The 15,667-nt window shown below is 36.1% G+C and overlaps 1 long non-coding RNA gene across 1 annotated transcript; it reads right to left on the bottom strand.

The window, feature by feature from the left end:
- Positions 1–14,527: 14,527 nt before the first annotated feature.
- Positions 14,528–15,442, bottom strand: LOC149237612 (uncharacterized). Its single transcript, XR_016245297.1, has 3 exons — positions 15,200–15,442; positions 15,039–15,106; positions 14,528–14,945 (listed from the first exon to the last, which is right to left on the bottom strand). It is a non-coding gene; the product is annotated as an uncharacterized LOC149237612 (long non-coding RNA).
- Between the last annotated feature and the right edge of the window lie 225 nt (positions 15,443–15,667).

Raw genomic sequence — 15,667 nt, 5'->3', positions numbered from 1 at the left:
TGTTGCTAGCTAAATCTTCGTTATTCATAGGGTTATCAGAGTTATTCACAGGGTTGTCGGAGGTATTTGAAAAACTTGGTGATTCCATCAGGGTTATCGAAGGTACAAATGTGCTTTTCATTCCAGTAAATGTGCTTTTCATTCTAGCAAATGCGCTTTTCATTCATAAGTTGTTCGTTCAACTACTAAGAGTTCTCTGGTTCTTCTGTTCAAAGTTCAGTGGTTAGTTCAGGCTAGCTTTTCTGATCCCATTTTGTCTCTTTTTGCTTACAACGTTATCATCTCAGTCTAGGGGTTTGTTGTGGGTTTTTTTATGGTAGGTACAGTTTAAATTAGTTTTCTACGTCGAATAAATCAGTTCTCTGCCTCGAATCTCTAAGCCTTGCAGGTAAGTTTCAGCTTTAGTTTAGAATATATTTCCATTTTAATGTAAGCTATAGTTGAAAGCGATTTTTCTCGTTTATCTAACTAGAAACAGTGTTTTGAAATTAGAACCAAAGCACATCATTGTTTTTTTTATTCATCACTGTCAAGGTTAAAGATGATCACTGGGCACATTTTCAGAATTTACTAGTAAAAATTGCTAACCATGATCGATTGTGGCGTATTGGTTACAAATAGAGATTTTAAAGTACTTTCCTAGATAAACTTATCTGCCACCAAGCTTGGATATCTTCCAGATTGATAGCTTCCCTGTTTTCCAAAACAGAACAGAAAATAAAGAAAGCTTACTAACTAGGGTGGAATCTGTTAACTGGAGTCAGAGGAGGAAGGGTTCAACCAAAGTTAGAGGTGCACTAAGTTTGGGAATCCTAAGGGAAAAAAATTTAGGAGTGCAAAGTGACTTGCAGATTGTTACCATTTCTATGAATAAAATGCATTTTAGTTGAAGTGTTTATGATTTGTCGCAAACAAGTATCAAAGGAAAATTGGTCAAAGAATGTAGAAAACCCATAGTACGGTTAAACGATCTTATTTGGATGCAACTGCTCCCAAAAAAGGTCTATCATCAAGATCTTTACTCGATGGTGATCTTCTAGGCGATAGCTAACTTCGAGTCATTTCTTTTATGTGCTCGATTGATAGGGCCACAAAAATAGGCCTTTCATCATTACTTCTTGAGGGTGATCTTAAAGGTGATGACTGCTTTTCCATCACACCTTCCGAAGTCTGCATTCCTAGCACTGCAAAAACAGGTCTACAATTTGTACTTGGAGGTGAAAGTGATTCTGAAAGTGGTGATGCATGACTTGTTGCAACTTGTTGGTTTGGAGATCATGGAGAATTCCAATGTCTATTAATCCCTGACTCCATGATATTTTGTCATGAAGACAATTCTATACCTTTAGACAGGTTTTCTTTGCCACCTTTTTGAGATGAAAGCACCTTGTAGCCATTGTCAATAGGTTCTATAGGGTTTAGCCAATGTAAAAGGTTAGCATCCACATAGACAACACCACTAGGTGGAGCCTCCCCAGGCATGGAATTTGAGTGACTTTGCACTGCCAATGAGATGTTTTCTTGATCATTCATCCACACTGAATAGGACTGATCATTCATCCACAATAAGTACAATGTTCCACCAAGTACTGTATTCAATCAACAGCTATTTTTGACAAACAGATTGAGCACCACAACAAACATCAACTGAGTAATGTCAATTGTAATAATTAAATTACCCCAGCCTCTCTGGAGTCTGAACTATTTGTACTGATACGCAACCTAGAAGAACAATTATGATAAATTCAGTTACTTTCCTGATGAGGTCCACAGCCAGAGATATTGTCACTAAAGTAGTTCGTTGTAATTAGAAACTTCTGTGGATAATTTGTATCTCTTGTAGTAATTCGTTTGTCCTACTAGGATCTAATACCCGTTTACTGTGCTCAAGCAGAGCTCGCTCATGTGCTAATTTCTTGTAGCAAGAAGGCTAGGTTCTGCAGGTTTTAGCCAATGTGAAAGGCTAGCATCCACATAGACAACACCACTAGGTGGAGCCTCCCCAAGCATGGAATTTGAGTGACTTTTCACTTCCAATTTTCATACTAATTCGTGATTGATTTTGCTACGAAGCTCGGGATCAGGTACCATCCTTTGAATACAGGAATGGAGCCCTTCCATCACCTCGCCATCAAAATCAATGTTGCATTTGTATGAAAATGCGAGGTTGAGGAAGAGTGCTAGTGCATGAATGGGTCAATGAAGCATCCCTGTCCACCGACTATCAATCACATCCCATAACATCATCTGCCTATCAAGGCCAACAAAACCCTTGTATGCATAATAGGAACGAATGCCCTCCTTGGCCCTATCCATGCCCTCATACAAATAAGCCATTGCTGGCTTCTCCCCATCCACCAATCTAAGAACCTTTACTATAGGTTCACTAACTGCACATGCTTCTTCTACTCCATGCAAAAATGTCTCAGAGTACACCATTTTTGCAATGGATTTCCCGTCATGTCTCCTGTTGTATCTACAATTATGCCAATCATCAGACACAAACATTTGCTTCAACTCGAACTCACATCGAAGCAAAGACTGAAGAGTAATAAAGTTTGTGGCAAAACGTGTGATGGAAGGATGCCGAAACTCCTTGTTTCTAGTGAAACTCCTCATGAGGCTAAGAACAAAAGCATGGTTATAAATAAACTTGGGGATGCTCCTAGCCATATCAACCACCTCCTTGATGAAGGAGAGTTTCCCCATATCCTCAGGCAACAAATCAAGACAATGTGATGCACACGGAGTCTAGAACAATGTGGGATGCCTCTCCATAAGAATTTTTCCAGTAGAAACCTAATTAGTTGCATTGTCTGTTATGACTTGCACCACATTCTGCACACCAATCTCCCGAATGAACCCATCTAACAACTCACATATCGTTGCTGCATCTTTGATATGTTTTGATGCATCCAACGATTTAATAAACATGGTACCTTTAGGACAATGTACAAAGAAATTTAGAAGGGTCCTACCCTTCCTATCTGTCCAACCATCAGACATCACTATGCATCCAGTAACTTCCCATGTCTGTTTCAACTCCGCCAATCTAGAGTTGATGTCCTGCTTTTCTGCTAGAAGAATTGGCCCCCGCAACTCCTCATATGTGGCACTTTTGTACCCTAGGCCCACAACATCAATAGCATCACACATTGGCTACCAAAATGGATTGGTTTTGTTGATGCTGAGAGGTAATTCGTTCCAGAAAATACACCTCCCCATGACTCTATCTGCTTCTTGCTTCTCCTTCTTTTTAACAAGTGATTTTATGCCAGGTTGTGCTCCAGGTCCTGTTCGTGGAACAAAAAATGATGACCTCGTAGTCGCACTAGCAGTAGCAGGTGATGGTGTGCCAGCTGTGGAGCCCCTCCCATTAGGGCCAGTACCCTCAACATCAAAATCACGAGAAGATATCCCGAAAGATCTACCTGCACGTTCAACTTTGTTTCTTTCTACCTCTTCCTTCTTTCTGTCCTTTTCATCAATTGCCTCAAGAGCTTTTTGTATAAGCTCCGGACTAGAAACTGTACAAACCCCAACATCATGTCCACTGAGTCTAGCAAGATGGTATTTCAATCGTGTAACCCCACCTGTCATCCTGGTCCCACATAATTTGCATGTAAGATATGCACAATTTGTCCCACCATCAGGGTTCCCATACTCCCAAAATGGGTCCAAGGATTTTGGCATATTTTTATTTTGTAGTGGGCTAACTCAAACCTAGGGCACCAAAAAAAATTGGAATTAGTAACTTAATAAGTAATACTAATAACCACATCATTTTAGAAAACAGTTTTTTTGCTACATTATTTGCAAATTTGCAATTTTGCAATGTCAATTGAAAATTGAAAATTCATAAATTCATTTGAAATTTCATAAATTCATACATAGAATTTACTTTTAGAAATAGGCAAACGGTAAACCTACCTCACTGTTCACAACTTCACATTGCAAAATAAGAAACTAACTTCTAAGGTGAACAAATTTTATAGAGATGAACCCCTAATATATAATAAAATTAATAAATAACCTCTGCAGCTATGAACTCAAAAAAAATGGAGTTTGTCTCCAAATATGGAGAAAACTTGAAAACTTAAGAACTTAAAACCTTTGCATTTTCTCATGGGCATGAAAATATTTTCAAATGGAAAAAAAAAATCAAGCAAAATGATTGTAGGCAAATAGGCAAGCCAGAACAATCCTAAAACTAACAAAAAATGCATTAAAAAGGGGGTTTATTTGAACATACCTGTTAATGGAAGAAATGAAATTGTCTCACTATTCTTGAAGCTTAGATCAATGAAATCTTCATTGTTGGTGGTGATAATAGCTATGGAACACTCAAACCCTCCTTGGCAGCAAGCACATAGCTCTCCCCTTCCTTCTCCAGCAATCAGAAATGAAAATGATTGAAAAAAACCAAAATCGGACTTTTATAACCCGCGCGGAAATTTTTTACTGTTGTTGGGCGATATTTTGGATCATCGTGTGATATTTTGCCAAAATATCGGTAAAATTTTGGAAATGTCGTGATATTTTCTTGGCGATATTTCAGCTCACCGAAAATATTGCAATATTTACGAATATCGCCGATATTTCGGCGATATTATCAACACTAGGTCTACCTGCTTGCCATATATCAGATATTCTTTCTTCTCTTTTATTTTCTTTATCCCGTTGACATTTCTGATAGTTATCTATGTGTTTCTATTTAAAAGAAAAATTGGATATTGACTACTATTTTTTTTCTTTCATAAATTTACAGTCTACTAGTACATTCTATGTTGTCTCAAGGTTTGAAAGTGCCACACCTCCCTCCATCTATCATCAACCGTGGTATAGGCTAGCAGGTAAGGAAATGGATTCGTTTCTTTCACCCTTATGGCTTCAGGTAATTAGAAGGTTGTATCATTATCATTGATGGAATGTAATGGTCCTCTCTACAGGGAATTGGAATTTTATTGGATGGGATGTTTGGAACTCGAAATGGGTCCACAGTATCAGTGTAAGAACCAGGAAACTTGACCCATTTCTGGCAACTTTAGCTGCAACTTGACCCATTTCTGGCAATCCTAGCTCTGAAATTTGTCTTATCATGGGAATTTGCAGTGAGCATGCTGGTCTTTTGGGGTTGACACGAGTTGGGAGTCACAAGGTGCTCCAAATATCATCAGGATTTATGATATTCTTCTCTATTCCTGGTGATAATCAACTCAAGTTGGGATATTTTTCTTATTTTGGGGTTTATTCCCTAGTCTAGTATTTTGCATTGCTAATTTCATGTTAATGTGTTCCAGGAAAATTTGGAGCAATATTTGCTTCTATTCCAGCACCCATTGTCACTGCCATGTACTGTCTCCTCTTTGGTTATGTTGGTATGTATACAGTGTACACAAATGCTATGTGTTGAGCTGCAAAGTCAGTCAACTAGTAGTATCTTAGTTGTTGCCATAATGTATAATGGATGTATGCATAAAACCTTAAGGTTAACTCATATTGGTAGACATTTAGTTTGTACAATGCAATTTCAACATATTACGGTAAAACAACAATTCATTGGGTACCTATATTAGCAGACAGTTTGTATGATGCAGCTTTAAAATTGTAGGGTAGAACAACAATTCTTTGTGTTTTGCCTCATGTATGAAATTTTTTGTATTCTTGATGGCAGCGAGTGGGGGTCTCAGTTTCCTTCAATTTTACAATCTAAATAGTTTCAAGACGAAGTTCATCTTGGGCTTCTCTCTATTTTTTGGATTATCGGTACCAGAGTACTTCAGTGAATTTACAGTTTCTTCTGGTCATGGTCCAGTCCACACTCATGGACGATGGGTAGGGTTCTTACAACTTCTTTCAGGGACTAAATTGAAATTTTTTGGCTAGCAGTTCGTTGTGGCAGCATTCCCTTCATTCTTCAAATTTTCAATGTTTTTAACTTTAAACATTTTTGAATGGCTTTTTTAACAGTTCAATGACATTATCAATGTGATTTTCTCGTCACCATCTTTAGTTGTTGGCAGCGTAGCATTGTTTTTGGATAACATGCTACATATGGGGGAGAGTTCAACAAGGAAAGACAGAGGCCATCATTGATGGGATAAGTTCCATTCATTCAAAATTGATCCTAGAAGTGAAGAGTTTGATGCTCTCCCTTTCAACCTGACCAAGTTTTTCCCATCTGTCTAAGGATAAAACTCTATTTTAGAGGTGGGGTCTCTATTTTATCAATAGCCTTGGTGCATTTGGAGAATAATTAGAATGTCTTCAATTCAGAAAGAGACAACTTCACAGTGTGAAATCTAAGATGTCTATATTTTATATCTATCACTTTGATAGGGAACTGCTTTCATGAATTATCTTAATTGGATGCCTCTATGCCCTAGTCAATCATTTTCAGAGCACTTCAAGATCACTGCTCTTGGCAAGCAGCAAAAGGAGAATATGAAAAGCAAAAGTACATTTCAGACTCTCAAAGTGGTTAATATGCTATCTTGACTCCAATTCAAAAGAGGCATGTTGTGCACAGAGTAGTTTATTTTTCTAAGTACTTTTGAAGATGCAACATAATGTTTTTGTTGTTGGTGCTTCAAATTGAGCCAATGAGCATTTATCTGGAACTCGAGAGTCATATAGAGTCATTTTATAGTAATGATATCTTAAGCCCCCTTGCAAAGGCATTAGTAGGAACTAGCAGTACAATTGCTTTCTGATATTCTCCATGCATAATGTGAGAATTATTAGTTAATCATAGCACATGTTTAAAATATAAATTTTTTTTGGTAAACGTTTTTTTCCTTTAAAATAAAGACTTCGGCTCCTATTGACAGGGCACTTTAGGCTTACCATTAACTTTAGCTTCTTGATTTTCTTCCAAAATGAGTGCCTAGAAATTATTGCAGCAAAAATGAAATGACATTGGAAAAGTAACAAAAAATATAGTACGACTTTTTAGATGGCATTCCATGCAATGTGTCATAGATTTCTTTTGGGCATTGTCATCCATTGTTTTGTACTTTTTATTATGTTCTAAATATTGGGGATTTTTTTCTTATGCATCAAGATCAGATATGCTTATTATTGTTAGTTTCATCCTAGGTATATATTTTTTAGTTTTTCATGACAAAATCATTTGTAGTTCTCCTAGTGTAGGTAGAATTCACACATGTTGCCACCAATATAACAGGGGCCACTAGAGTTGCAAGATCATCCCCATGTTGTAAACTTTATCTGATAACATAACAACAAAGGGAAATTCTGAACATCCATTGCATCTACCTTATATTTTAAGAAATTTCTGAGCATTCTTGGATTGAATGTTTGCTTTAGAGATTGTACATGTTAGTGAAAGAGAGTAAAAGGAAGGTCATCTTCTCTCTGTATTGTTATCTCTAGGCCATCACATGTAGAATATTTCTACACCTTTTAAACCAAGTATAAGTTATGTAGTAGTATTAGAACCTGAAAATGTTAGATCCTTGTGTACCTTCAATTGATGCAATGATGCTTCAGCCATATTGGTCGATTCCAAAAAAAAGGGTTCAATAGTTAGTATATCATCTGAATAGATACCCTCCACATGTGGGTGCCTTGAACCAATAACATGGAGATGTGTGCAAGGGCACATATTCAAATGGAGATACATCAATAGGTGGAACACTCCAATGAAACAAATTCCATAATAAGTTTACTAGTTCACTTCTTAAGGAAGATGCTTGTTCTTTTAAATATAGGCTGGAAAAGGTCAGTCCCTTGGTTTACTTGTTTGCTCAATTGCCTTCTTAAGGAAGATGCTTGTTCTTTTAAATATAGGCTGGAAAAGGTCAGTCCCTTGGTTTACTTGTTTGCTCAATTGCTGGGGGAATGTACCATTTGGAGGAAGATGCAAGTATTTGGAATGGCTTACGAAGGTTGGAGTACCCACTTTGGGGCCCCACACATATTTGAAAGTGTTTCTTGCAGTAGCTCGTTGCAGTGGCTAATTTGTTCCTCTTATCAATTTTCTTGTTTGCCAATTAAACAATTGTTTTATCCAATTGGCCGGTAGTGTACATCACTCACACCTAGTCATTCAAGTGATTTTTCCATGCAAACTGAACAACTATTCAATTTATTTGAGAAGGAATAGAATAGCTTTTAAATATCCTGAGCACAACCATTCAATAGCTTTTGAAAAATATGGTAATGTTACTGGGAAATATAATTAGTGTACCAACACTTTGAAAAGCAATCTAGGATGGAATTGCAAAAATGTCCATTATAGCTATATACATATCTACAAATATTACCCTTAGACCATTTTTCCAATTTTTATACCATTTTTCCAATTTAAAAAATTTATTGGCCTCTCCTTCCACCTTTTGGGGCAATTGCTAGTTTACTTATTTATTGGTTATAGTTTAGCTGTTTTCTTTTTGGAGTTTTTTGGGGTGTATTTTCAGTCAAATTTGTTAGAAATTTAAAATGCATTTTAAATAACAACTTTTTTATGAAAATTTATTTCACAAAACTAAAGAAAAAATTTTAAAATCTAAAGTAATTAGAAAATATTTTTTTACCATTCAAAATCAAAAAAATGCATTTAATAAAAAAAACATGCAACCATTGCAAGTAAAAAAAAAAACAACTTGAATTATAGTTTTTTTTGGTGGTTTCAAAGCGCTTTTTAAGTTTCTTTTTATGGTTTTCTAAGTTGTTTTGAAGGGTTTTTTTCATGGTTTTCTAGGTTGGTTTTGTGGTTTTCTAAGTTGGTTTGAAGAGTTTTTTGAATGTTTTTATGTGGTTTTCATGGTTTTTGTATGGTAATTTTTTTTTCAAATTAATTTGTTTAATTTTGCAAAAAAGTTAAATAAAAAAGACAAAAATGAAAGAATACCTACCTTCATTTGAGCCTCTAGGATGTTGGCGAGGTTGGTTGAATCACTCCATGCTCCAATTGCTGGATCAAGCTATAATACTCTCAGTCGAGTTGCTCAAATACTCTCGGTCGAGCTCTTAATTTTCCCACAGTTTGTGCAAATGTTGCACATAGACAGAAAAAAATGACTTGATCAAGCCTTAGGGCTCGATCGAGGGTTTGTTTTTAACTCTCGATCGAGCAATTGTTTTAGCGCTCAAGGAGCTCAATTGAGTGCTTAAAAATGGTTCGATCGAGCGCTTAAATTGCTTGATCGAGCCCTCTTTTTATCCACCTAAATGCACCGTCTCTTGCCAAAAACTATAACCCAACTCCATGTTATCACCCTAATTAATAGTTGGTTTTTAAAATCCCCTCTTCTACTTCTATGTATTTTTTTTTTCCTTGCTTTCTTTTTTAATGTGATTGTGTTGATGGACCATCAATTAATATAACACACAATCAAGCTACTAAGAAAAAGAAGCTTCAACCTCACTCTTTCAACCCCTCTAATTGATGAAATGTCAATCAAAACTTAGTTCTATTGATTATTTTTTTGTTAATTGGATATTGGACCACTTGACCACCAAGAAAAATAACCAATGGAAGAAAATAAGATTTTTCTCCAATTTTATTGATGGAATTTTCTAATGGAAACAATAAAAAACCCAATCCATTCATGTTTTGGTTAAAGGAGATATAATTCCATTCAAGGAAATGCCACCAACAAATTTAGGAATTTTTTGTTTGCTCTAAGGCTGGTCTGGTTTGATTGTAACCTGCTAAAAGTAGCAACTTCACTAATTTTAGCCTTCAAAGGGTCTAAAATGAACTATTTAATTATACAACCATGATTCAACCCTTCTCTGATTTCACTTCTGTTGAAAACTAGCAATAACAAAATATTAAGAGATAATATATAACACAATTGACAAACACAGTAATAAAATCAACACATGGAGAATAATGCGAGACACTTGGCCGATGATATGGGGGCCAACAAACTTGACCTCTCATGGTGATCTTTGTATAGGGGATTTTAACGTTGGGTGTGCGAACCATCCATCAACCTTGATGGGAGAGGAAGCGGATGAGCGACGTGGGTATTTGGAAGGTGGTGAACATATGCTTTGGAAAATGTTGTGGCTATTGTGGTAAGTTGATGGTTGAGACTGGAGATTGGGTTGTAGAGAGCACTCTTTTGTTTGGCATCTTTAATGGGATTGGTGGCGATTCCGCCATCTATTCATTTTCCTTAGCATTAGGGATATTGAATTGGCTCTTTCTTTCCTTGTGGGTGGTTGTTGGATTCTCGGAGAAGGGTTTAGCTCACTACAACTAATGCTACTTGTGAAAAAGAGGAGTGGGTGGTCGGGTATTAAAGCTTTTGGCTCTCTTCTGGCTCTTCAAGGTTGTTGGTTTTATCCCTTGAGTATCCATATAGGTCTCTTGTCATGGGGAGGGGGAAGCTCACACGGTGTCTCATTATATTTTCATCTGTGAGGTGTTGGTGTCTACAATTCGCTGGCTAATAATCTCCTTGTTGGTCTAGGTTCTTTGCATCTGGTAGTTATCATAGTTGGAGCTAATAGTCTCCTCGTTGGTTGGGGCCTTGGCATCCGGTAGTTACCATTGTCGGACAAGGTATTGTTCTTACTGTGGGGTTGGGAGGCCACCCTAGAGTCATAATTTAGGTGTGGGATAGTCTTTGTGTGCTTGTTTCATCTTTTCCTGGATAACACAGTACTCTTGTGATGTGTCTGGAGCCACACAATGCTCGTTCCCTCCCTCTAAGAAAAAGAATTTTTTCTAGGTTGGGCGGGTGAGGATCTTATTTGCAAGTGGCAATGGTATCAAACACATCTCCATCCTCTGGTCCGGGCGGTCACACCACTAGTAGAGCGGGTCGGGCAACTTTTAGGGGTTGTGGGGGATGTGGTGGTTCGATGGTTGGTCACGGTGATCGTGGTGGTTCTTCAGACGATTGTAGAGGGAAAAACCCGCAGACTCCGAAGCAGGGTCGGGGGTTGCGATGAAGGGGAATTGGTAGCCGAGGGACAATGTGACAACCTGGGCATGGAGACATGGTGAAACACCATGGATGTCTAGATACCTGTTGGGATTTTACTCAATCTCTTTTGTAAAGTTCAGAAACTTAGGAGAGGGTGCAGCAAGAAGAACATGCTACACTCATTGCCACTTTAAACAAGATGCATTACTTCCAGTTTCATGTTTGGGAATGGATCGTGGTGGTGTGGCATGGCCAAAATTTGATATCATAGAAGGTGGAGAAGATGGAGTCATGGATGACACACTTTTAGGAGCATGTCCAATGTTCTTTCTACCCTCCTCCTCCTCTAGGGACTTCTTTGGAAAACCCTGCCTCAATTATTTCAGATGATTAATCAAGGTTACAAGTGTTTTACTTGTTTTACATGTTTTCTGGTTCCTTTGGCCTCCTAAGTTGTAGATTGTGTCTCTAGTTATTCTTTTTTTGTCATATACTGATCGCAACAGTCAACAAACTTGGTCGGGGTGAGACTACGTGCATTTTGAAATTGATGTACTTTTTTTGCTAAATAAATGAAACTTTTGACTTTTTCAACTTAGATGGTTCTATACAAATTAACTAAAATGTATAATTTATACAATTTCTTATAAATATATTATACACTTGATAAATAAGAATACCTATTCTTTTCAACTATACAATTAATGAATAAGAATTACTATTCTTTTCAACTATCAGCCTAATACTTTTTATATGTTGTGGTAGCATTATTAACCTGTAACAAACCAAGCAAACTCTCTTTTATCAAATTATCCCATAAAAACAAGATTAACTTCTCATTTTAGTTTTTATTCACCAAACATATTTTCTCACTTGGAAGAAAAGCATGAAACATTCGTTAGGTTTATTCTTATTATTCCACTTGACCCCATTCTTACTTTATAAGAACCATTCCCACATTTGAAAAATTGTTGGCATGGTCATTCCAGTGGAAAATTCGGCATTTGATGAATGTTATATGAGAATGGATATTGAAATAGTGTCAAACCATGTTATTTGAAGACTCGTGCATGATATTCTTAACCTAGATAAGCGCACTCTTTTACAAACACAAGTGAATCGTTTGTTAAAAAGGGAGATGGTAGATAGAGATGAGTTTTCATTTCATTATTGGTCTATAATATAGGTAAAAAAAAATTAATGTTTTTCTTTTTTAATGAAATTTGGTAATAAAAATTTTAGTTAAATTTTAGTATTATGTTGTTTAAAATGTATAAATGGATATAGTATTCTGAAAATATATATCGTATTTAGATTATGTAAATTTCACAACTCAAATTTTCATTCTTACAAATCTCTATAAAACAAAATTAACAAACAAAGAAATGACAAAACATAAAAATTTCAATCCTTTATATATATTCTTTAAAAAAATTCCATATTTAGTCATTTTTTCAACTTTATTGTCATTAATAATGGCATGAATAGAGTGTCCTTATAAAATGTTAAAAAAATATACAATTTAAATCCAAATCATCTCTCAAAAATTATAACCACCTATAAATATCCTCACATTCAGACCTATTTATTTGTCCAAAGTTCCCAACTATAAATATACTCACACTCAAACCTATTTATTTGTCCAAAATTCCCTATGACAGTGCTGAGGTGCCATGTGACAAGAAATACGTATGCATTTTTATTTTAAGGCAATCTCCAGCCAAGTTTGGACTACATCTCATTCTAGGAGATTTGAATTTGTTTTATTTGGAGTCAACCACTTGGATTTGTTTTTTTGCTTGGACCCAACTTCTCAATGTAAAGAGTATTTGTTACCAGTTAGGGATATGAAGGAACAAAGTCATGAAACCAGTTGATGTATAATGACAGTATGGGCCATACAGCTTGAGTGGGCCTAATGGTTAAGAGCATGTGTTTCTTCCTAAGAGGTTATATGTTCAAAACAAGAGGGGTTAGAGTATGTATGCTTTTGTAGGCTTAGCAATCAAATCTCTGCGCTGAGGTGGGTCCCTTGTCCCACAAACAAGGGGTCTCATACACCAATTTTTTGTCTGGCTTTGTCATGACCTTAAAATTGAATAACCCACAAATAAGAGACCTCATAGACCAATTTGGTGCTTGTCTTGGTGGTAAGATCTTATCTGCTACATTTCTATCATATGAGTTTAGGTTACCTCCTTCCTCATAAACATTAGACATCTATTCCTTGAACTTGAAGTTAAAATGATAAGATAATTCCAGTTAGATTGTGATATCCCCAGACCATGTAAATATTTAAATTACTGTAGATCAAACAGACTTTTTATTTTTTGAGTTATAAAAACTATTTTTGGAATTTAAATTCTTTTGTTAAATAAAACAACAGTTATCAGTAAATATTATTTTACTTACTAAATTAGTTAGAAAGACAGTTACCTGTCCCTAACTGATTTCTTGAGGATTTATTCAAGAATATCAAGAGGATAAGGGTATCTGAGATCAAGGAAAAGGATTGAAAAAGAGATGAAGGAAGAAAATTTATGTTGATTGGTCAGACATACCTTCCAGTGGCTACGTCTGCTTTGGACCAGATAGTTGAGCTTCTTATATTTAAAGAAGGAAGGTTCCTAAATCAGGAACAGCTCGGGGGGAGACTGACTGTGATAGTAGTCTCAAGGTTGGGAGGCAAAATAGCAAGTAACAGGGTCTATTATTGGACTGAATCTAGAAAATAGCAAAATTCCAGATAAGTAGAAGACCCTCACCGTAAATAAGTAAGAAACTTGAATTTGCAGTTTTCTAGTTAATCTATTCTTATTGGTAGTTGAACAAAAGCAAGACTGGTATTAGTTAATTTAAACCTATGCTTATTGATAGTTACATATAAATATGTCTGGTAAATGATAAGTAGCAAAGAAATGTTGAACTCAGTTGTATTAGTTTAATAGCTTAAATCCTTTACAGTATTTAGTGAAAATAGATATATTCTCCAATCCTCATGGAACATTCTGTAGTATAACGGAAATAATTAAGTAGGACAGAGTTTAGGCAAGTAAGCCCTACGGCAAAGATTTTTAAAATAAATAAGAAAAGAAATGTTTAAGGCCTATGCTATTTATAAAATCAAAATAAGCATACAAGTAATGTTACCCATGATTGAAAAACTGCCAAAACTCTGTGTAACCTGGTTATTTAAGGAATACTATAAGCCTATCTTAAAGTAAGGCAATTGGAAATCAAAACTCTAATATAACAGTTAATAAATAAGAAGTGAGATGATTTCCATACTGAGTAATAGAAATATTTTCCATACTGTGAGATGACTGAAAACTCTAAATAAAATAGTGACATTTTTCTTAACAGTGAATTAAATCGACTAGCAAATCACTTGAGAAGGAATAGAATGACCGGAAACTGTTTACAAGAATTTCTATCTACTTGCACATGAGATTTAAAGACACCAATATATACATTTATAAATTGTAATTAACAAATTTCGGGTCATTTTTGACGGGTTATAGAACCCCGACCGGACCACACACATAGAGGAATTCCGCAAACTACCTACACAGGTTTGGAGCAGACGAAGCAATAATCACTAATGACATATGAAACCCTCATTTGCCTAAAGCCCATAAGTATATTAAAATATTCAGAGAGTACAGAGAAAAGATGGAAGAGTTTCTTAGATAAATCCACAATGCAAGCCATAGCCTGTCAAAGTCTCACATCCGTGAATACAAAGGAAAAAAAATAAAATCCAAGGTTGGGTCGAGAGATAACCCCACCTTTAAACATTATACAATATTCTTTCAGCTATGCCATTTGAAAATCCTAAATACAGAGACAGTCAGATATGTCATAGCATAACCAGGTCTATGAACCTAACCCTCCGGCTATCAAAGCTCTTAAAAGATCAAACTTAATAAAATACTCGATGGTTTTGCCCGAACGATAGTACCACGACTAGGAAAAGGAGCTGAGATAAGTTTTGACGTCCTTCCCAAATCTTGGGCACCATTAAAACCACTATCCCACCTAGAAGGGAGTAACAGAGTTAGAAAACCTGAGCATTAAGTCAAATTTACATTCCAATGAAGAAACAAAAAGCTTAAAAGTTACAGTTCTTACAAGAGACATAGTTTTGGGTAGAAGCCATCCTCCCTTCGAAATGTGGGCATAGGAAAGACATATTGTACCTATCAAGAGAACCAGCATCAAGAGAATACACGTATGAAGTCTCATATAGAACGACAAGACAACCAGCAAAGGATCAGAGACAGTCGACTCACCATAGCTCAGAGCGAAACCTTCCTCTGAGTAGTTGAAACCCTCTCCGAAATGGAAGAAATGGAGAAATGTCATCCAACACCAAAGGAATTAAAATCGGAGACTCCCCTCTACCATTCGATCACATCGATGATCGGGCACCGTCGATGAGGAGCTCCCTCCAAAAATGACAGCAATACAATATTACAGGAGTAAATACACCGCATCTCGGTCGAATCCCACAGCTACAACATTAACGCCGCAGAGTTGCCGGACTACTAGAGTCATAAACATCACAGCTGAGTCATCAGCAGTAGTAAATGACTCCGGTTCCCATTGGGATATGGTATTCTGGAATAATCATAAACTCGCTAGTTAAACTAAATACAATCTTGCATACTAATGTTGGGTTAAAGACAAACCATTGTATTGATACATTTAAATGTTGGGTTGATAAATATTAACCATTATGTTGATATAATATAAAGTTG

The sequence above is a fragment of the Pinus tabuliformis genome, chromosome 8 (assembly GCF_031772625.1).
Source record: "Pinus tabuliformis cultivar Carrire ecotype Pingquan chromosome 8, CPIR1, whole genome shotgun sequence".
Lineage (NCBI taxonomy): Eukaryota > Viridiplantae > Streptophyta > Pinopsida > Pinales > Pinaceae > Pinus > Pinus tabuliformis.
This window is presented reverse-complemented; position numbering and strand designations above follow the sequence as displayed.